Genomic DNA, 24755 nt, shown 5'->3' with positions numbered 1-24755 from the left:
AGTGCAAATCTCTCACTAACAACTATTTAAAAGCTATCAAGCATTCAATATGCGTTTCCATTGCCCCTTCATTGTATATCTCGTTTTCCCAAATTGAAACTCTATATTTCTAATCACCTCTTCCGCTAGCTTGTGGACATGTGACAGGCTCTGCCAGTTTGATACAGCTGCATGAGACTCTGATTCATAAGGAAGTCACATCAGGAAACAAGCCAGGAATAACGGGACACCAAAATTGTCGAAGCACACAGGAGCGAAGGCAGTGAGTTTATGGTAATAATGGTGGCCTTTGCTTTTCCAGGGATATGTCTAGAGGCATTCTGAATGGTCCAGTGTTTCACATACTGTCATAAGCTATCCTACAATACAGCCTCTAGCAAAACTAGGCTATTGCAAACCCCTGCTAATAGAATTGTTTACTTTTATACCCAGAGGTTTGCAAAAGTACCAAAATCTGCATGTGACGTGTTTTCAGGCTGACTTCAAAGGGTCCATGCTATAAGAACTAAAGTTCTTATGAGGCTGTCTAAAATGAAAAAAACATGTCAGAGGGCCTATGGTGGTTCCATATGTGCTACATGTGTCCCTGACTGGATCAAGTGTGCTTTCTGTATCGAGGAGCAGAAAATCCTGAAACTGTTAAAGGCACAGAACACAGTTAGAAAACTAAGTAATAAAATGAAGCTTATTTTGAGTAATAAAATGATTTAAAATCTAAAAATAAAATAATAAATAATTATGATAGCCCTTTCAAAATGACACTGAAGCATTAGGATCAGCAGTATTAGTTAACCACCAAGTTCTACGGTGTGGTCTTAGAGTTGTTGCTGCGAGCTTATTGATATTTCTTTATAAACACTTCCTACTTAAACCTGTGGAAATGTAGTCTATTTACTTAGAGTAAGGAGAAAGGTCAATATAGTAATTTACTTCAGAGGTAATTAGTCATCTCACCTGATTGAGTTGAAATCAGCAAATAATAATAATTAATAGTAATAATAATTAACATGAGAGAAAGGATGTATTCTATAGCATATAATGATAGACATTAGCTTAGTTTATCATTGTGGTAACTTAGAATAACATGTGTTTTAAAGTAAGCTCTTCCTTGCACTGTGAAGAAAACCATGAACAAATCAAAAAGGCAACCTACTGAATGGGAGAAGATATTTTCAAATAACCTATCTGATAATAGGTTAATATCCAAAATATGTAAAGAACTTACATAGACCAATACCAAAAAAAAGCAAAAAACAAAAAACAAACAAACAAAAACACATAATCCAATAAAAAATGGGCAGAGGACCTGACTAAAGATCTTGCCAAAGAAGACAAAAGATGACAGACACATGAAAAGATGTTCAACATCACTAATCATCAGGGAAATATACATCAAAACCACAACGAGATATCACCCCACACCTGTTAGAATGGCTAAAATCAAAAAGACAAGGAATGAATCTTGGCGAGGAATGGAGAAAAAAGAACCCTCGTGTACTGTTGGTTGGAATGCAAAGTGGTGCAGCCAATGTGGAAACAGTATGGAGTTTCCTCAAAAAATTGAAAATAGAACTACCATATGATCCAGTAATTCCACTGCTAGATATTTACCCACAAAAAAATGAAATTAGTAATTTGAAAAGATGTATGCTGCTAGTGTTAATTGCAGCACTATTTATAATAGCTAGGCTATGAAAGCAACCTAGGTGTCCATTGATAGATGAATCTATTAAGAAGTTTATATAGATATATGTCTTATATATTATTATACATTATATACAATGAAATATGTTATATTACTATATATATAATGAAATATTACTCAGCCATTAAAAGTAATGAAATCTTGGGGCGCTTGGGTGGCTCAGTCGGTTGAGCGTCCAACTTCGGCTCAGGTCATGATCTCGCGGTCCGTGGGTTCAAGCCCCGTGTCGGGCTCTGTGCTGACAGCTCAGAGCCTGGAACCTGCTTCGGGTTCTGTGTCTCCCTCTCTCTCTCTGACCCTCCCCTCTTCATGCTCGCTCTCTCTCTCTCTCTCTCTCTCTCTCTCTCTCTCTGTCTCAAAAATAAATAAATGTTAAAAAAATTTTAAAAATAATGACATCTTGCCATTTGCAACAACATGGATGGACCTGGAGGGTATGATGCTAAATTAAATCAGTCAGTCAAAAAAAGACAAATACCATATGATTTCATTCATATGTGGAATGTAAGACACAAAACAAATAAAGACAAAAAAGGGGAACAAAAAAATACACAAATACAGGGAACAAACTGATGACAGAGAGGAGATGGGTGGAGGGATGGATGAAACAGATAAAGTGGATTAAGTGTACACTCATTGTGATGAGCACCAAGAAATGTATAGAATTGTTGAATCATATCATACACCTGAAACTAACACCATATGTTAATTACAATTCAACTTAAAAAACTAAAGAATTGATTTCTGGGTGATATTAAAAAAAAAGGAAAGGCTGAAGGGTTCAGTGATTACTATTTATACCATTTTAATGGGGACCAAAACTGCGAGGGCTCTTTTGTGTATAGGCTGCTTCTAGCAATGCTGAAGAGTTTAAAAAGTAATTTAATAACTAAAACTTTGAAACTCTTACTTCAATCATTATCAGATAGATAAACAAAAGATTCTTACAACATGCTTAAAATGTTCTCAGTTATTTACCGACAGGGGTGTTTAGCAACACAGAAACTAATGCTGTTATTACTAAATTTCACTATAGGCAGAATCCACACCTGTGTTAGGCTCTTTCTTCCTGCATTTATTCATTCAACAGATATTTGGAGCCAACCACACAAAAGGCACTAGTACGGATGCTGCATTATAGGAACTAAAGAAATAAATTCTCCACCTTCAAGGATCTTACATTCTACTGAGGGAGAGAGAAAATAAACAGATACAAGATAATAGGTGTTAATTTAAAAAAAGAAGCTGACCATTTGCAGCAACGTGGATGGAACTGGAAGGTATTATGCTGAGTGTCCTTCAGTCAGAGAAGGACAGATATCATATGTATTCACTCATATGTGGATCTTGAGAAACTTAACAGAAGTCCATGGGGGCAGGGAGGGGGAAAAATAGTTCCAAACAGAGAGGGAGGGAGGCAACCACAAGAGACTCTTAAATACAGAGAACAAACTGAGAGTGGGTGGGAGGGGTGAGGGAGAGGGGAAAATGGGTGATGGGAATTGAGGGGGACACTTACTGGGATGAGTACTGGGTGCTGTATGTAAGCCAATTTGACAATAAATTATATTTTAAAAAGAAGAAGAAGCTGGGCTAAAGAAACTGGAAAATGATGGGGTAATATTTTACAGAAAATGACCAGGGGATGCTCTGTGATAGTTTGGGTTCTTCAAAAGCAGACACCAAGATGGGTCAGATGAGCAAAAGCTTTATTGAGGAAAATGTCCATGAAGGATGAAGGAGCAGAGCCAGAGATGGTAGCGTGAGATCTCAGACCACCTTATAACAGAGAGGAAGAAAACAGTATGTGGAATCTCAGACTTCACTGCAGTTTTAAAGAAATTGCGACAAGACAGTTTTCAAGCTAGAGTTGCCTGTTTAGAGAGTTTCTCATTTTCAAGGAATGGGCTATCATTAGTTACTCCCATTACAGTCAGTTATTGGCTCAGAGCAGCCCTTAGGAATCATAGCTTTGGTTCAACATGATAGTGGAACTGGTTGGGGGCATCAGTTATGCTTCAAGGTCACAAAAGCTCAGCAGCATATGTTCATGTCTACCACATCCCTCTAAGAAGATAGCATTAGAGCAGAGAGCCTGAAGGAAATTAGTCATCAACTAACAGAAAATGATCCCTGTGATAGTTTGGGTATTATTTTGGGTTTTATTTTATGCATTTATTAATTTAATTATCATTCATTTATTAATATACTATTTATAGAGCTAATTTGACAAGCAAATCAATAAAGGATTAGCCCAGTAAAATTAACACTCAAGATTATTGTTGCTATGTTTCTACTGTAATAAAAAAAATACAAAAGGACAATTTTTTTTTCCTTATTGTTGTCCCACTTTCACCTTCAACATACATATTGATTGCCCCTGAGTTAGAAATACTCCTACAAAACATTGAAAACAGAGGAAATTAAAACCCTAACTTTTTCTCAAAAAGTATTTGTTTTAAATGAAAGTTAATATTTCCAATAATACAAATGCCATAGTTGCTTGTTTGTGACTATGTTTTTAGAGAAGTTAAATTTACACAAAAGCAGTATGGATTTTCTTTACCCAATGACAAATGAAATACATGACCATATTTTTCAATGTAGAATAAAGTCTTTTGAATATTTTGGACCAATTGTTACTTTATTCATAATCTAATTAACATTACAAAATATCAGTTATATTCTATCAATATGATAGAAACACAAAGTTGCAATCTTGCTGTGTAAATACTGTGGTTTCTTTATACTCTTAAGAGAGATCACTAAAATGAATGAACTCTGACTTTGCTCAGTGTTTTTGGAACCTACCTAAAGATCCCCATCCTTTCTGTTAATTCTTACTTCTTAGTTCTTTGAAACTGAAATTCTAGCTGCATATGAAACGCATCATTAATGGAGCTATTCAATAAAACAGACCAAAAATTAATCTTTTCTCTTTTAGTACCCAATGTCCTTTAGGGACTTTATTCCTTTGTTTATAGATAAAATAAAATGGGACTATTAGGTTTCTTACCTCCTCCTAACTAGAGAACTGGCATGTGGTCAAAATAGGTCAATTACTGCATTAAAGGAAAGGTTTTTTCTCAAAAAATAAAATAAAATTTTAATTAATAATAAGAATAATATACAAAATAAATCTATTTAGTTATCAAAGCAAGCTTTCTAAAACCCATACATGAATATCCCTTAGGCATATTAATGGTTCTACACACATTTTTTTTTCTCTGATAACCTCAGAACTGCCACTGATAACAGAATATCTGTGCTCTAAGAAAATTATAGTTGATACTTAGTGTTCTCCATCAACAATAAATGAACTAGAAAGATGAATCCAAACAGGCATAAAACACTTTGCTTTCAACACAAAGAAAATCAATACAAATCTAATCAGACCAAGAAATAAAAGCACATGCTATATTTATCATTCAAACCTCTTTTCAAACTTACCCTTCCCAAACCTAAGGTTTTTAACATTGTCATTTGATGATTATGTTCAGTTAGAAAAAAGAAGAATAATACATTGGATAAGTTCATTCCTAAACTAGCAGTTTTTAAAACTGACTATATTTTAAAGAAAATTCAATGTAATAAAAAGTCTCCTAGAATATCCACCATGTGCATTGTCAGTAATGGTTCTCCCATCCAGATTTTTGATTCATTGATATAAATATTGATTAAACAACTACCGATACTAGCATGATTATAGGCGACAGTGAATTAAACAGACAATTCCTTGTACCCACAGAACTCACATCTTAATGCTCTTTAGTCCTGAGCATTTGAGTGACAAGATTGCCCCCATCCCTGAATCCCTCTTTCCTTCTGCTAATAATGCCACATTAGTGTTCTGAGCTTCTTATTCTGGAATTGTGAACACTCTTGGAACACACCAATCAGTTGCAGCACAAAGCTCTAGATTTCAAATTATGTTTATTTCTCAATATATTTATTTCTCACTGAAGCTTTTTTTCTTATTTTTAGTTGACTTTGTGTTGCGTTCCAATAAATTGTTTTTGTAAACATTTTCAGGCTTCTCTAATTGCCATCTTTACACAATCACATCTTTATCAACAGATGATATATCCTGCTCAGAATAAAGACTGATGGATTGGGAAGACAGATGGATTCTGATAATAGAAATTTGAGATGCTTAAGGAAGAATATAGAGGCTGCAAAGAGGAGAATAAAACCCTATTAAACATGGAGTTTCAGAGCATAAAAGGATAAAACATCAAAAACAATTTAAAAGAAGGATTAGAAAAAGATTGATTTGAATCCAGAATCCAGAAGGCTAACGGAATGCAGTTTCAAAAAGTAGGGAGTTATAATGTCAAATATTGCAGAATTTGATACTCATGATCACATTTTAATCCAGTTTGGTTAGGTCATTCTTTATTCTTTTTAAAAATTTAATTTAACACGTTATATTTTGTAAATTTAAGGTGCACAGCATGTTACTTTGATGCATATATGTATTGTAATACCACCACTGAAGCAATATTTATCACATTACGTAATTATAGTACAATATTATTGTCTCTATTCATTATATTGTGCATTAGGATCTCTATGTCCTGTTTACTACTCACCTTAAATACCATCAATCTTATCCCCCCATTCTCCATATCCTGGTAACCAGCATTTTACTCTGTTTTGTTATGTTTTTACAGGTTTGACTGTTTTAGATTCTACAAATAAATGATATTACATAGTACTTGTATTTCTCTTTTCGACTTATTTCACTTAACATAATGTTCTAAAAGTCCATCCAATTTGTCACAAATGGCAGGATATCATCCTTTCTCATGGCAGAATAATATTCCATTGTGTGTGTGTGTGTGTGTGTGTGTGTGTGTGTGTGTGTGTGTGTATCACGTCTTTTCATATTTTAATTTATTAATTGGAATTTTGACTATTTCCTTTTCTTGGCTATTGTGAAGAATGCTGCAATAGACATAAGTGTGTTTCTTGTAGAAATCCTATTTTATTTCCTTTGGATGTATGCCCAGAAGTAGAATTGTTGAATCATATGATAGATCTACTTTTAAACTTTTGAGGAACTTCCATATTGTTTTCCATGAGGGTTGGATTAATTTACATTTCCACCAATAATGTGTAACCATTCCCTTTTTACCATATCTTGACCAACACTTGTTGTCTCTTGCCTTCTTGAACATTCTAACAGGTATGAGGAGATATTTCATTCTGCTTTTTATTTGCAACTCTCTAGTGATTAGTGATGTTGAACATCTTTTCATAAGTCTGTTGGCCATTTTGATGTCCTCTGGGAAAATGTCTATTTAGTTCTTCTGTTCATTTTTAAGAGAATTTGGGTTTTTTTGTTGTTGTGCTCTTTATATATTTTGAATATTAACCTCTTATCCGATAAATGACTTGCAAATATTTGCTACCAATCTGTATGCTGCTGTTTCATTTAGTTGTTTTGTTTTGCTGTGCAGAAGCTTCTGCATTTTATGTAGTCATATTTGTTGATATTTATTTTTGTTTTTGTGCTTCTAGCACCATGTCCAAAATATCATTGTCAAGACCAATATTGATGGGATTCTTCCTTATGTTTTCTTCTAGGGGCTTTATGGTATCAGGTCTTATGTTTAAATCTTTGATTTATTCCAAGTTAATTTTGTGAGTGGTGTGAGATAGGAGTCTAATTTAATTGCCTATATATGTTTCTCTAGCTTTTTCAGCTCCATTTTTTAAAGAGATTATCTTCCCCCCATTGGGTCTTCTTGGCTCCCCATCAGGTATTAGTTGACCATATACACTGGCATTTAATTCTGGGATACTTTGTACCATTGGACTGTGTATCTATTTTTGTGTCAGTACTATATTATTTTTATTACTATGGTTTTGTAATATAATTTGAAATCAGGAAGTATGTCATCTCTGGCTTTGTTCTTTTTTTCTCAGAAATGTTTTAGCTATTTGGGGTCTTTAGTGATTCCATACAAATTTGAGGACTATTTATTCTATTTATATGAAGAATGCCTTTGGTATTTAGATGGAAATTGCACTGAATCTATAAATGACTTTGAGTAGTATGAACATTTTAGCAATACTTATTCTTCCAATCCATGAACACAAGATGTCTTTTCATGTGTTTGTGTCTTGATTTCTTTCAGTAAAATCTTAGTTTTCATTTGCACAGATCTTTTACTTCCTTAAATTTATTCCTAAATATTTTATTGTTTTTGATGCTATTGTGATTGGGACAGTTTCTTTATTACTCCTTCTACAGGTTGATTTGTAGTCTGCCACATTGATTCCAACAGTTTTTTGATTGACTCTGGGATTTTTCTATATATAAGATTATGTTGTCAGCAAATATCAATAATTTTACATTTTCCTTCCCATTTGGGATGCCTTTTATTTATTTGCCTTGCCTAATTCCAATACTATTGGAAGCTAGGACTTCCAATAGTATATTGAATAGAAGTGGCAAGAGTGACCAACATTGTCTTGTTCCTGATCTCAGAGGAAACCTTTTCAATTTTTTTCCATTTAAGTATGATGTTAGCTGTGGGTTTGTCATATATCCTCTTTACTATTTTGAGATATGTTCATTTTATACCCACTCTGTTAAGAGGGTTTATCATGAAAAGATGTTGCATGCTGTTGTAGTGTTTTTTCTGCATCTATTGAGATGACTGTGATTTTTACTTTTTGTTTGATTGATGTGAATTACATTTATTGATTTGTGTGTGTTGAATTATCCTTGCATCTCAGAGATAAATCCCACTTCGTCATGGTGTTTAATCCTTTCAATGTGTTCTTAAATCTGGTTTACTACTATTTTGTTGAGAATTTTTATTGTATTAATTAGGCATATTGGTATATAATTTTATTTTATTGTGGTATCCCTATCTGTTTTAATATCAAGGTAATGCTGGCTTTGTAGGATAAGTTTGGAAGTTGTCCCTCATCTTTAATGCTATTTTAAAGACTTTGAGGGGGATTGAAATTAATTCTCCTTCAAATGTTTCATAGAATTCACTAGTAAAACCATTTGGCCATATAGTTTTCTGTGTTGAGAGCTTTTTGATTACTGACTGAATCTCTTGACTCATTACTTGTTTGTTTATATTTTATATTTCTTCCTGATTCAGTCTTGGTAGGTTGTGTGTTACTAGAAATGTATCAATTTCTTCTAGATTACATAATTTGTTGGCATATAACCGTTCATAGTAGTCTCATAATTCTCTGTATTTCTGTATTATCTGTTGTAATGTCTCTTATCTCTAATTTTAAGCATATGAGTCTTTTTTGGTCTAATTAAAGATTAATCAATTTTGTCTATCTTTTCAAAGAACCAGCTTTTAGTTTTATTTATCCTGTTTTTCTGACATATTTATTTTTGCTCTATTTTTTATTATTTCTTTCCTTCTGCTAACTTTCAGCTTAATTTGTTCTTTTTCTAGTTTTTGATGTGTAAAGTTAGGTTGCTTATTTGAGTCCTTTTCATTTCCTAATATATAAGTTTATTTCTATAAACTTTCTTCTCAGCACTGCTCTTGCTCCATCCCACAAAATTTGGTATGTTGTATTTTCATTTTCATTTGTTTCAAGACACTTTATGATTTACCTTTTGACTTCTTCTTTGATCCATTTGATTTCTTCTTTGATCCATTAAGCAAGTGTGTTGTTCACGTTCCACATATTTGCTGATCTACTCACCTTCCTCTTGCTGATTTTTAATTCCATGCCATTGTGGTCAGAGAAGATAGTTGGTATGATTTCAGTCTTCTTAAATTTGCTAAGATTAGTTTTGTGGCTTGTTATACGATCTATCCTGGAGAATGTTGCATGTGCATTTGAGAAGAATATGTACTCATTCAGTTGCTGGTAGTTGGTATATATATATATACACATATATATATATATGTATATACATATACATATATGTGTGTGTGTATATATATATATATATATACATACAAACAGTATATGGAGTATATACATATATATATGTATATACATATACATATATGTGTGTGTGTGTGTATATATATATATATATATATATATATATATACATACAAACAGTATATGGAGTCCACTTTTCTAAAGCATCGTTCAATTCCAACATTTCTTTGTTTCCTTGTTGATATTCTGTCTGGACAATCCATCCATTGTTTATAGTGGAGTGCTGAAATCCCCTAATATTATGGTATTATTGCCTAGTTATTGTCTATTTCTCCCTTAAAATCTATTAGTACTTGCTCAATATATTTTGATTCTCAGATGTTGGGAACATATATGTTTATGACTGTCGTATCTTCTTGATGTATGGACCCTTTTTATCATTATATAATGATCTTCTTTGTTTCTTCTGCCATTTTTGACTTGAAGTCTAGTTTTTCCAAGTATGGCTATACCTGCTTTCCTTTGATTACCAGTTGGCTGGAGTATCATAGTCCATTCCCATACTTTGAGTCTGTTTTTCTTTGGAGTTGAGATGAGTCTACTGAAGACAGCATGTAATTAGACTTGTTTTTTAATCTATACAGCCACTGAATACCTTTGGATTAATGAGTTCAAATCGTTTATGTTTAGGATGATAATTGATATACGAGGACTTACTACTGACATTCTATATTTTGTTTTCTGGCTGTCTTGTACTTCTCCATTGTTTCTTTTTCCTTTTGTCTCTGACTTTTTAGTTTGGTGGTTTTGTATAATGATTTGTTCAGTTTCCCCTTTCTTGTGTTTTGTGTCTTTGTTCTAGATGTTTGTTTTGTTGTTATGATGAGGTTAGCATAAAATATTTCATAGATAAAATAACCCCTTTTCTGCTGATAGCAGCTATCTTTATTTGCCTAAATAGGTCCCATCATTTTCCTCCTCCCGTTTTATATTTTTGTTGTCACAAATTATCCTTTTTTATGCTTAAGTTATCAAATCGTAGTAGCTATAGTTACCTTTAATGATTTTTTTTCCCTTTAAACTTTATTATATAATTTTTTAACACCCTGTTCTAAAAGAGTTACAATTATCTGGTTCAGTTTGTCTACAACATTACTAAAAGTTTTGTGTCATTTTGGGGTTCAGATAGAAGAGCTCCTTTAAACATTTTTTTTGTAAGACAGGTCTAGTGATGGTGAACTCCCTCAGCTTTGGTTTTTCCAAGAAAGCTTCAATTTCTCATTCATATCTGAAGAATAATTTTGCTAGATAGACTACTTTTGCCAGCATTTCTTACCTTTCAATATTTTGAATACATCATTCTACTCTCTTCTTCTGGCCTATGGAGCTTCAGCTTAGAAATCTGCCGATAGTCTAATGGGAATTTCTTGGTAGGTTACTTTCTTTTATTTTACCCTGGCTGCTTTAAGGATTCTTTCTTTATCATTGACTTTTGACAGCTTTATTATACTGTGTCTTGGAAAGAGTCTTTTTGCATTGAGATAGTAAATGATCTATTAGCTTTACAGACTTATATGTCTAGTTCTTTCCCCAGGTTTTGGAAATTCTCAGCTATTATTTCCAAATAACCTCTCTAACCCCTTCTCCTTCTGGCATACCTATTATTTTTATATAGGCTCTCATAATGGAGTCTGATAGCTCTTATAGGATTTCTTCACTGTTTAAAATACCAGTTCTTTCTTCTTTTCCACCTGATCATTTCTAGATTCCTTTCCTCCAGTTCAATTATTTTTGTCTCTTCCATCAATCTGCTCTATTTCCTATGTTTTCTAATGTGTTATTCACCTCACTGAGTTCTTCACCTCCAGAATTTCTGTTTGGTTCTTTTTTTTTATAATTTCAATATCTTTGATAAATTACTCCTTCTTTACATTTATTAAATTCCTGAATTTTCTTGTAGCACTTTCTTTATAAATGCTATTTTGGATTCTCAGTTAGATCCCAATTTTCCCTGACTTTGAGTTTGGTTTCTGGAGACTTGTTACTTTCTTTTTGTGATAGATATTACATGATCTTTCAAGGTGTTTGATGATGTACCTTTGCCAGTGCATTTGAAGTAGTAAACACCTTTCTTATTGAGGTAAAGTTTTGTTTACTTTCAACAGGGTGGGAATTAGAGGACTTTCTTTTGTTTTCCAGCAGGTGATGCTATAGCACAAGTTTTTGGTTTCTTTTACTTGAGTTGACTTGTGGCTATATTTGGGAGTGGGCACTTTCTAACCTCTACCCTCTCTGCCAGAGGGGTTACTGGTTGTTATTGCTTGTGCTTTTGGGATTACAGATACCACTGCCACTTCTCCTCTGGCTCCTCTCCTGTTCCTTCAGTTCCAGCACCTCCACAAAATGTAATCCACTCACCTTCAGATATCAGATCTACGGATGTCCCTGGTGTCCTAGGATGTCATACAGAGAAAATTTTGTTGGGTTATGAATGTTTTATTGGTTATGAGTTGACAAGGAAAGACAAGGGGAAGGACTCATGCTGTCACGAGGCTGATTCCTCATTCTTTCTTCTTAATCAGTTTATTTGGTTTTCCAATAAAACATTGCTAGGAAAGTGATCAATTAAAAGTGGAAACTATCTTGAACTGGATGAAGACCGTGGTTCAAGTTCTTTGTAAAGTTGTTGAACATCTATGATTTGTTTTTCAATATACACAATACCTATTCTAACAAAATCTTTTTGTGAAGATCAAATTGGTACACATACACACGCACGCGCGCGCTCGAGAACACATTCTGTAAAAGATCATAGGACATCAGAGAGGTACTTATGTTTTAGGAAATGAGATTTTTTTTAACTACAAGCTTGCTTTTGTTTTACATTCACATCTGCTAAAATCTAAATTATTTTGGGGTGCCTGGGTGGCTCAGTCAGTTGAGCTCAGGTCATGATCTCACAGCTTGTGAGTTTGAGCCCCGCACCAGGCTTTGTGCTGACAGCTCAAAGCTTGGAGCCTGCTTCAGATTCTGTGTCTCCCTCTCTCTCTGTCCCTCCCCTACTCATACTCTCTTTCTCTCAAAAATAAATAAGCAAAAAAAATTAAAAAAATAAAATCTAAATTATTTTGTCTTTTATTTAATCAAATTGAATGCATTATTCACACTTGAGAAGGAATCTGATAAAATCTTTAAGGCTCTCCTCAGGAAATTATAATTAAGAAAAGGGTAATTTTCAACTACAGAAGTATGATTAAAATTCACATAAGGAAATTATCCTGAAATAATCTTCTGGGAGCAAAGGCGGCAAGACAATATTAACAAAGGAGTTAATTTAGCAAGTCTATGATAAGCATGTCAACCAAAAACTTGAGAAAATATTTGCAGATAAACTTCAATAATCTGCCTTTGAATAGCCAACTGTTTAGTGTATTTTTCTATGTAAAATAGGAAGACTAAAAATAAACTTGAATCAATAATTTTGCCTAAATGGATGTAGAAGAATTTTAGTCATTACAACTTTTAGCTAAATAAACTAGTATTGTTTATTTTCAAAGATACAGTCTAGAAGAACAATCTAAAGGATTAATTGCCCTCACTAAACCACCAAATGGGAAAGCAACCCTGATTAGTTTGAAGGGACATCATTGTTGAAATGCTTCATATCAGCTTTTTTCCACTTTGAGTGTGCACCCATAACCTAAGACTCTAGATTGGTGGTTGGTGAAATAATTTTGTAAAGCACATGTATAATTGAATATATCTGTGTGTATGTACACACACATCATTTGTAACATAATATTTGTGTATGGAATACTATTTTTCCAGCCCATCTTCCTTTCTGCCTCAGCCTGTGCAGCTGCTGTTTACTCAAATGATACTTATTCCCCCCAGATCTTTATTCGGCTCAATCCATCACCTCCTTTCCATCTCTGATAAAATGTCACTCACTCCGACTTCCTTTCTTGGCAGCCTTATCTAAATAGAAACCAGGACCTAAAGAACAAGTCTAATCTAGTTTTTATGGATAATTTTTCACATAGTTAAAGACAACTGAGCTTTCTCTTTTATAGGATAAATATCTTCTGGTTTGTGCACTGTCATCATTCCTACAACTGCCTTCTAAAAGTTTTCCAGTTTATCACTATACCTTTTATTTGCCTGTATAAAACTAAAACAAAACAAAACAAACAAACAAAAAAAACACTACTTCTTTCATTCTAAAGGTTATGCTTTTATTACAGGACTTTGAAATTTTATCAGTGTGTTTGGCAGCTGTCGCTTATTGTTGACTCACCCTAAGCTTACTAGAAATTAAATTTCTAAATTGTATGAGGTGCTATTTGAACCACTGTCTCCTCTTACATTTTGTGGTTATTTCTTGAACCCAAGTATTAGACTCTACATGAATACATATTAAACAAATATATTTGGCTCATCATTTCCAAATTATTGATACAGTTCTGGTGTTGAATTCTTTTAACTGATGTACTTATTTGTTGATCTTTTCTCAGAAATTTGTTCCAAAATCTCCCCAGTTAATAATAATGATTTCACTAATATTTGATTTTTTTTTGTGTCCTAGAGACATGGTTAAACTGTTGTTGGAACACTCAGTCCTCAGAGAACAATGACACTTTAAAAATCTATAGAGCAACAAAAGCATAATTCATAGTTCATCTAATTAGGTTAAGAATCTAGTCTTTGCCAAGGAAACTCTGAAACTACTTTAACCAGTCAAATCAAACTATGTTTCTGGCTGATGTGCCTCAGTTTTGTTTGCCTGATGAAAAATTGTAAAAATTGTTCTGGCCCCTCTCCTCATTCACATTTACTCCATACTTTGTCACTAGGGCTCTCATCCATTCTTATGTCTCCAAATATGAATCATATGGCAATAAAGTTCGAATGTAAGACCCTAGGTATCACTGTTCAGGTATCCTCTTAAATTTTAATTTTCATAATAGAGGACATCTGCATAAACACAGAATTCTCTTTGGGAAACTACCTTCTTTGATATTTATATGTGTACCTAGTGGAAACTAACTTTTATCATGCATAGCAGTGATTCATCCCCTACCAATTAGAATTAGCTACATATTTACTAACACAAACTTGGGCTAATCATCTGTTTAACAAGGGTATATATCAGTAGATTGTAGGGACTGCAATGTTAGAAATTATGTCTGTTGCTCACCATTGAAGCAGTAAGATTAATGCAGTGTCTACCCCAAAGTAGGTCTACTTTTTCTTTTACAGTGTCTCCATTTTTTTCAGGATGCTATAATCAAATACCATAGACTAAGTGGCTTATAAACAACAGAACTATATTTCTCACAGTTCTGGAGGCTGGAGAGCCCAGGATAAGGGTCTGCTTTCTGGCTCATCAATGGCAATCTTCCTGCTATAACCTCAAATGGAGAAAGGTAGTGAGTGAACTCTTTGTGGCCTCTTTTATAAGGGTACTACTTCTGCCCTCATAACTTAATCACTTACTAAAGCCTCATCTCCAAATACCATCACATTGGAAGTTAGATTTCAACATATGAACTTGGGAAGAACATAAATATTCAGTGTATATCTAGAAAGAACATAGTGTGGGACCCTAAAATTTTTGAACTCCAACAAAATGGAAATCTTATGGGCTAATTCTCTCGCTACCATCATGACACCCAGGAAAAAGGGACTGCTGATTTAGATCCATCACTTTTAACGGACTTAGAAATCATCGGCATACACAGGGGTGTCTGTCTGGGCAGCTCAGTGCATTCAGTGTCCGACTCTTGGTTTTGGCTCAGGTCACGATTTGCGGTTTGTGGGTTTGAGCCCCACATCGGGCTCTGCACTGAGAATGTGGAGCCCACTTGGGATTCTGTCTCTCCCTGTCTCTCTACCGCTTCCCTGCTCATGCTCTCTCTTGTGGTAGAGTCCCCTCCCTAAGGAAAGAAAAAAAAAACACCTCAAGGAAACCTGGCTATATGTGTATGTGACAACATCCCTCAGGACCCTGTAACATGAGACCACTTAATCAAACTGCATGTTTGTGTGTTACCATATATGGGAGACAAAGAAGCAAAAAAAGTATATTAAAAACTATGCCACGTGGCGTTCGGGGCTCAGTTCTTTGGGTACGAACCCAACTGAGCGGTGCCAGCAGGAATAAAGTTGCTTCCTGGAAAGAAAAGCCTCGGTGTCATGACTCTGTGAGAATCCAGCTACACTCTCTCTCAAAATAAATAATAAATATTAATTTTTTTTTAAAAAAGGAAATTGTAGGCATACACATAAAAACACACATATATACACACGCACAATTATGTCCACTTAGGATTCATCAGCCAGCATTCACAGGTACTCTACACGTTTGCTGTTGTGACTTATGCTTTTCCAGTCCTAAGGACTACTTCAGATTTCTTGTTCTAGGTCCTCATAACAAAACACAACTACATCTGAGTGCCCTGGAGATTGGCAGATGGTGTCACTGTTATTGTTGAAGACAAGCACTATTTTGCATTGCAGAGAGGAATTGTGTGATAGAAGTGCTTAGATAAGATAAAAGACTAATTAACTTGTCACATCCTTCCTCTCAGACATTAAGAATGTAATAAATTCTTGCATAATGAAGTACAGTGTCAAGCATCTGTTTTCTTGCTTTCCTTGGTGCCTCAAATTGTGATACCAGGGTATGAACAAGTTAGCACAGTAGCCGTAACAATGGCTTACAATGACCAAAGAGATTTTTCCAATATTAAATAATCTGTTCATGTTTAAATGTATGTGTATATGTGAGTGTGTGTGCATTATAATTTAGACATAAAGTGCATACAGAGTGTGTTAGGGTTCTATAGAAAAACAGAACCAATCAAAATAGATATAGATAATAGAGATGGGTGTGGAAATAAGAGAGAAAGCACAGGGATTTATTGGAAGGAATTGTCTTGGGGCACCTGGGTGGCTCAGTCAGTTAAGCGTCCAACTTCGGCTCAGGTCATGAATTGTGGGTTTGAGCCCCATATTGGGCTCTGTGCTGACAGGTCTGTGTCTCCATCTCTATCTGCTCCTCCCCCACTTACACTCTGTCTCTCAAAAATAAATGTTAAAAATTTTTTTTTAAAAAAGAAGGAATTGTCTCATGTTATTACAGAGACTGACTAGTTCCAATATTTACGAGATGAATGGCAAGCTGGAGACTCAGGAGAGCTGATGGTATACAATTAGTCCTAACGCTGGCTCAGGTCCCAGGAAGAGCCAATGTTTCAGTTAAAGTCTCAGCTAGAAGACAATTAGGCAGAAGGAAGGAATTCTCACTTATTTGGGAGAAGGTCAGCCTTTTTCTTTTATTCAGGCCTTCAACTAATTGGATGAGTCCTACCCACAATAAAGAGTGCAATCTGTTCTATACAGCCAACCATTATTAAGTGTTTATCTCATCCAGAAACGCCCTTACAGAAACACCCAGAATAATGGACCAATGTCTAAGGACCCTGTGGCCCAGTCAAGTACACCCATAAAATGAACAATCACAAAGTGCAATTAATACCATTTTCACTTTGGTAACATGTTCACTGAACTGTAAAGGGTTTTATTGATCTGAAAATATTCAGATTTAATAAAAATGCCAAAGATTAAATAAAATGTTTTTCTTTTTAAATTTTTTATTTCATTTAATTATTTAATTATAACTTATATAATTCATTTTAACTTTAATATAGGATTTTGAATATTTTAGTAAATATTCTTTGAAACTATAAATAAAATAATTTCAATTTTATTAACTTTTATATTTAATTTTTAGTTAGATTACAATCACAATTTGGACATATTAAAATACAATTACATTTATTTTTCAATTCTTTAGAGAACTGGGAATAAGGAAAATTAAGATTTGGGGAAAATAGAAACTATGAAAATAAATGCCAGAAAAGAAAAATTCTAAAAGCAAAAGAGAAATTTAAAAATCTTTAAATAAGCCATCCTATAAAAAAAAAAAAAAACCTAAAAGTAATTAAAGTAAGTACACATAAAGTTTGACCCATATGAAATTTGTGAGGAGAATACAAGGTCTTTATTATGAATATTAAAAATTACTGTCAAAAAACCATAAGAATATAAGTGTACCTTTATACGCACTCAACTCCCAAGCCCTGTGGAAGAAATTTTTCACCAGCGCTGTCTGCAGATCTAATTAAGTTGTCAGACATGCCACTGCAGAGATTTTAACATCAAACTCAGAATGCCTAAGAGGAATGGAGTGGAAGATAAGGTGAATGCAAGCGTTTGGGGGCCCTAACAAAGAGACTTCTAGGCCTAAGTGCTATAATTATAACTCAAAATACCAGGTAGAGGAAATTGTACAAGAAGACTCTCATGCCTAACCCTAAAATTTATGAAGTTTTGTTTAAGTCACTCAACAGGGAAAATGGCCAAAAATTTGTTGCTATGCCAAATTAACTGACTGAATTTGAGAGCAGAAATTAGGATATTCTTGCTTGAAATACTGTGGTAGGCACATTCTTTTAAAGGCAAAGGACCTGGAAGGATAGCAGTAATAAGAACATGTTCATACTTTCTTACAAAGAAGTAAATGGTCAGGGAGCACCTGGGTGGCTTAGTTTGTTGAGCAACAAACTTAATTTCTGTTCAGGTCATGGTCTCATGGTTTATGGGATTGAGACCTTCATCAAGGTCTGTGCTGAAAGCCTGCTTTGGTTCCTCTCTCTTTCTCTCTCTCTTTCTCTGTTTCTCTGCCCCTTCCCCACCTGCACATGCTCGATCTCTCTCTCTCTCTCTCTCTCTCTCTCTCTCTCTCTCTCTCTCTCTATCTCTCAAAATAAGTAAACTTTAAAAAAAAAGAGAAATAAATGATCAGATTTGTATTCTAGGAACTTAATTCTAGCAACACACTTGAGGACACATTACCATAGGGAGTTTCTGGATAAAGCTAAATATTAAAACTATTATAAAAACACCACAAAAACCTGCATGAGTGCTGTGACAACCAGGAAAAAGCATTTTGCAGATCTCCAAATAGGGGAAAATAATTGACTCAGGTCACCATTGAGGCATTTATGCCATCCTGTGCTTCTCAAAGACTGCCCTCAGGAATACTGTAGATGTCAGCAGAATACTTAAGGTAGGCCCATTCTTAGACACTCTCACCCAAAATTTATTCCTTTACTCCAGGGCAATCTTGTATCATGATCTACTGGCTCTCCCAGCCTTTCCAGAATTCTCACCATTTTCTCTCACATATTTCCTCTAAATAAATTCTAACATGTTGACATCTGCTTCTCAAAGGACCTAGACCAGTACACAGGCAGAGACACGTATATGGACAAGAGTATATGCAAGCAATTTTGGAAATAAAATTAACAGGAAGGATTAGCAGATTTTATGAAGCAGAAGAAAAGAGAGTCAAATACTTCTTAGTGTAAGATGGTGACCATATTAACTGAGGTTTTGATTCAAAGAGGGGAAAAAGTACTTGAAAAAAATTATGAACTCAATTTCAGAGCATGTTCAGTATGGGATGTTACGGGCCTTTTCAGGCATAATGCCCAGGAGACTATTATAAGTGTTAGTCATGAACTCGTAACCTAGATAAAGGCCAAACAGAGATGCATGTTTGACAGTCATATATATTAAGAAGATTCTGAAAAATAGATTTTGTACCACTTACAATTAACAAATTAGCCTGACACAGTTTTATGGATGCTGCTAGAAGGTAAGAGACACCTGGGTCAGAGACAGACAGTTTATTACTCATGGTAAATGCAGTAGTCAGGGTATCTCCAGTGCACTGTGCTACAAGTCCCAGTTATCACAGAACCACATAAAGAGGATCAGATGACACCTGTACACATAGAGGGTAGTGCTATTGAAGAGAAACCTGAGCTTAAGAACCCCAATCTTTGATAATAAGTAGTAACATGCCTGTCCATTCCTACAAGGGGGAATAAATCATTTTCCAAGGTTGTTTTCTATGAAAAGATAGTCATAAAAAAAAGAACAGTCTATGGCTTACTCACAAAAAATGAGGAAAATTAGAAACCCAAGGGAAATTGTCTCCAAAAATTAACACTAGCAAACATATCATAAAGTAACCAAACACTCTTGAAAAACTGGAATGCCGATTAAAACTATTAGGTGCCATTTTACACCTCAAATTAGAAAAAGCAGACAGGTGAGGCACCTGGGTGGTTCAGTCATTTGAGTGACCAACTCCTGATTTCGGCTCAGGTCATGATCTCATGATGGTTTGTGAGTCCTAGCCCTATGTTGGGTTCCACACTGACAGTACGGAGCCTACTTGGGATTCTCCCTATTTCCCTCCCTCTGCCTCTCTAAATAAATAAGCCTAACAAACCCACAAATATTTGACCAACTAATCTCTAACAAAGCAGGAAAGAATATCCAATGGGAAAAAGACAGTCTCTTTAGCAAATGGTTTGAGAAAACTGGACAGTGACATGCAGAAGAATGAACTTGGACCACTTTCTTACAGCATACACAAAAATAAATTCAAAATGGATGAAAGACCTAATTGTAAGGCAGGAAGCCATTAAAATCGTACAGGAGAAAACAGGCAACAATTTCTTTGACCTCGGCCACAGCAACTTCTTACTAGACATGTCTCTGGAGCCAAGGGAAACAAAAGCAAAAATGAATTATTGGGACCTCATCAAGAAAAAACCTTCTGCACAATGAAGAAAACAATCAACAAAAATAAAAGGAAATTGACATAATGGGAGAAGATATTTGCAAACTACATATCAGATAAAAGGTTAGTATTCAAAATCTGTAAATAACTTATCAAACTCAACACCCAAAAAACAAAAAATCCAGTGAAGAAATGGGCAAAAGACATGAATAGACACTTTTCCAAAAAAGACATCCAGATGGCTAACAGACACATGAAAACATCATGTGTTTCAACATCATTCATCATCAGGGAAATACAAATCTATACCACGATGAGATACCACCTCACACCTGTCAGAATAGTTAAAATTAACAACTCAGGAAATAATAGTTGTTGGCGAGCATGTCGAGAAAGGGGAACACTTTTGCACTGTTGGTGGGAATGCAAACTGGTGCAGCCACTCTGGAAAATAGCCTCAAGAAATTAAAAATAGAATTATCCTATGACCCAGCAATTGCACACTAGGTATTTATCCAAAGAAGACAAAAATGCTGATTTGAAGGGGCACATGCATCCCACTGTTTATAGCAGCACTATCAACAATAGCCAAATTATGGAAAGAGCCCAAATGTCCATTGACTGATGAATGGATAAAGATGATGTGATATATACAATGAAATATGACTCAGAAATCAAAAATAATTAAATCTTGCCATTAGCAACAACATGGATGGAACTAGAGTATGTTACGCTAAGTGAAATAAGTCAGTCAAAGACCAATATATGATTTAACCATATGTGGGGTTTAAGAAACAAAACAGATAAAAATAGAAGGGAAGCAAAAATAAGATAAAAACAGATAAGGAAACAAATCATAAGAGACTTAAGTACAGAGAATAAACTGAAGGTTGCTGGAGGGGTGTTGAGTGGGGAAATGGGGTAAAGAGGTGATGGGCATGAAGGAGAGCACCTGCTGGGATGAACACTGGGTGTTTTCTGTAAGTGATGAATCACTAAATTCTACTCCTGAACTCTTTATTACACTATATGTTAACTATCTTGGATTTAAATTAAAAAATAATTTTAAAAGTGGACACATATATATGTATGTATGTATGTATGTATGTATAGTATGTGTCTGTGTGTATGCTTATGTATATGCTTTGTTTTGTTTTCTGAGTCCTTCTGGCCTAGGAAGGCTTATTAGTCTCCTATGGTTGCTGTAACAAATTAACAGATATTAGGTGACATAAAAATAACAGAAGTTTATTCCTTTTTAGTTCTGGAGGTCAGAAGTTTAAAACCAAGATGTCAGTAGGACTACACTCCCTCTGAGGGCTCTAGAGGAGAATCCTTCCTTGCTGTTCACAGCTTTTGGTGACTCCATGATTCCCTTGGCTTTTGGTTTGTGTAACTTAAATCTCTACCTCCATTCTCACATTACTTTCTCCTTTGTGTGTCCTTCCCCCCTTCTCTCCTCTTTATAGTATTTGTCACTGGATATAGAGCCCACTGCAATGCAGAATGATTTCATTTCAAGACCCTTACCATCATTATATCTGCAAGGACATTTTTCCAAATAAGGTCACATTTACAGATTTAAGGTGGGCATATTGCTGCATGAGGTGGGGGAGAATTATTCAATATATTACAGAAAGGTACAGCAAAATAGGCTCTCAATAATGTCGCAGATATGTTTTCCACGAACCATGTCAAAAGTGAGCACTCAGAAAACATCCTGCTTCTAGTCATTGTAAGTATCTTTTTCTGATTTTCTATTTATCTTCTATACTTACTTATGTTCTGGTTTTCAATATCTTCCTTTAGACTACTAAAGTTTCATTTACTTATTTGTTGTAAACATTCAGTTTTTTAAAGTTTTGGTTATATTCTTTATATATATGCAGAAGTAATCACATCAACAAATATTTTCCTGCATTCCAGTTTCTGTTGTCTTAAAATGTCTTTAATGTTTCTTTTTATTTGCTACTACTACAATCTGTGAATTTTAAATTTATTTTTATAAGCGATCAACAATAACAACAAATTTTGATTACCCTGAAGTAAATCTGAAATATCTTTCTATTCTCTCTATAGAAAATTATATTGCAATATGGTTATCATAAAAAGAAGCAATTATAGAACTGAAACTAAAAGTTTTGAATAAAAAACATTTAAGGGTGAGTCAAAGAGTTAATATCATGTTATTGTTTTTCTGTATTTTTGTTATTTTTGAAACTGTCTATAAGTTGCAATTAGTTGATAATTTTTCCAATTTTTACTAAAATATTTAGCAATATTTAGAATATTTATCCAAGATTTATTTTTATCTCTAATTTTATATTTGTATTCCTTATTCTTTATCCTAAAAAAAAAAGCCTCCAAAATGTGTAAGTTTCAGGTACAAAGTCTGGATCTGCTCTAGGAAGGAGTTTAAGAGGAGTCCTGGATAAGAAAGTAGATAGGGTTCAAAGGACCACTCTGTGTGATAGAAGATTGTTGGAATCAGGACACTAGGGAGAGAGTAATAATCAGTCAAAATTTAATATCATTGTTGATAATTTTAGCCACTGATTTTCAAGTCAATACAAACCAAATGTGCTTTTGTTTTTTGCATTAATGAACAGATACTTTTTCAAGCTTTGAATTGGTACCTTAATAGTAGCAAAGTGAAGTAGGAGGGCATATAACCATGAAATGATCATTTTTCCAATTCCACATGAACACCAATGGAAATTAACATTATTCTTTATAGTAACATGGGCATAACATTTTCTTCTTGTGTGCTTTCTTTTTCTTTAAATCCAGATAAGACATAGCATCATAATAAAGGCACAAATAATTTTTTAGGAGAATTTTTTTTTTTTTGATTGGGAGCTAAAAGGCAGAATGAAAAGAAAAAATCCAGTTCTTGTGCATTTCCCCCAGGTATAATGAAGGCATTCAGTTGTCTTAACTATTTCATATAAAATGAACCTCAAATTCTCATAATAGTTCAATTCAAGGAAAAAAAAAGAGCTTGTGGGACCACAGCGAGATGCCTGACTTTTAATAGGATGCCCAAATACAATGTTTTCCCTGATGTGCTATTACAGAAGTGTTCATATAAGAAAAAAGGTATAAAATATGTAAACAAACTAATAGAGAAGATTGCAAAGTAAGGGGATCCTGGGTTCACCTTGTCCCCACAGACACCAAAGTAACAACTACATCTATGAAACTAATTCTAAAAATGATCTGAAGACTAGCAGAAGAGATTTTCCATAGCTAATTATAGAGAGAAGCCCACATCAAAAAAGGTAAAAGGGGTAGAGACATGGTCAGGAACCAAACCCCCTGTGTGACCAACCAGAAACAGGAGGGACATTACAAGCACAGAGGAGTGATGGGATCAAACCCTACACTGGGCACACCTAGCCCTGGGGAACTGCACTGGAAAGATGAGTACCCATGATGTCTGGCTTTGAAAATAAGTGAGGCTTAATTCTAGGAGATCCAGAGGTGATAGGAAACTGAGTCCCCACCCTTAAAGAGACAGCACACTAAATAACTCAGGGGAAGGGCGCCTGGATGGCTCAGTCAGTTACACATCTGACTCTTGATTTCAGCTCAGGTCACAAACTCATGATTCGTGGGATTGAGCACCATGTTGGGCTCTGCACTGATGGTGTAGAGCCTGCTTGGGATTCTCTCTCTCCAGCTCTCTCTGCCCCTCCCCTGCTCTCTCTCTCTCTCTCAAAATAAATAAACTTAAAAAAATAATAATAATAACTGAGGTGAGACACAGCACAGAGCAGCAGTTTGAAAAGTGCTTGGGGGTATATGTGAAGGAGATTTATTGACTAATCTCGTAATGTGTGCTAGAGATCGGCAGGAGACTTTTCTAGGAACAAAAATGCTGGACAGTACCATTTTCTTGGCCCTCTGCTGTCCTAGATGGCTGGATTCTCTCCATTACCTTGTTAGCACAGTGTGCCCTGCCCCAGTGTGCCCTGCAGACCCACCTCAACCAAACTGCCTGCATCGGCAGGCATTCCTCCAAAGTAGCTCCTGCCTCACCACACTTTGCTGGTAGCTCCAGCCAGGACTAGCACCACTACAAAGTGACTTCTGCCCTGTAAAGGTGAGGAGACAAGTCCACACACCAGTGCGTCTATAGTTTCTGCAGCTGGGCCTTTTAGCTGGCAACACAGAGAACAAGCTCTGCCCTCCCACATCACGCAAAGTGGGTCATTGCAGCCAAGTGAGACGAGAGCCAGCCCCAACAACCAGTATGCCCACAGTAACTGTGGTTCAGCCACAACAGGAGAGCACATGCAGTACACATAGGAGACTCTCCTGAAGCACTGGTTCTGGTGACCAGAGGGGACCGCACTTTGGTGCACTACAGACATCTTCTAATCAGTGCCACTACTTTCAAGACCAGGAGACATAGCTGTCACACCTAAACATAGTAACAAACACAGAGAGTACAACAAAATGACACAGAAGGATGTGATCCAAATTAAAGAACAAAATAAAGCC

General features: G+C 35.0%; 1 pseudogene; it reads left to right on the top strand.

The window, feature by feature from the left end:
* The first annotated feature begins 324 nt into the window (after positions 1 to 324).
* On the top strand, positions 325 to 24322 carry LOC101096229 (annotated as a pseudogene).
* Positions 24323 to 24755: the final 433 nt, after the last annotated feature.

This window comes from Felis catus, chromosome B1 (genome assembly GCF_018350175.1).
Source record: "Felis catus isolate Fca126 chromosome B1, F.catus_Fca126_mat1.0, whole genome shotgun sequence".
Lineage (NCBI taxonomy): Eukaryota > Metazoa > Chordata > Mammalia > Carnivora > Felidae > Felis > Felis catus.
Note: the sequence above shows the minus strand (reverse complement) of the source record. Positions and strands in the feature narration are given on the sequence as shown.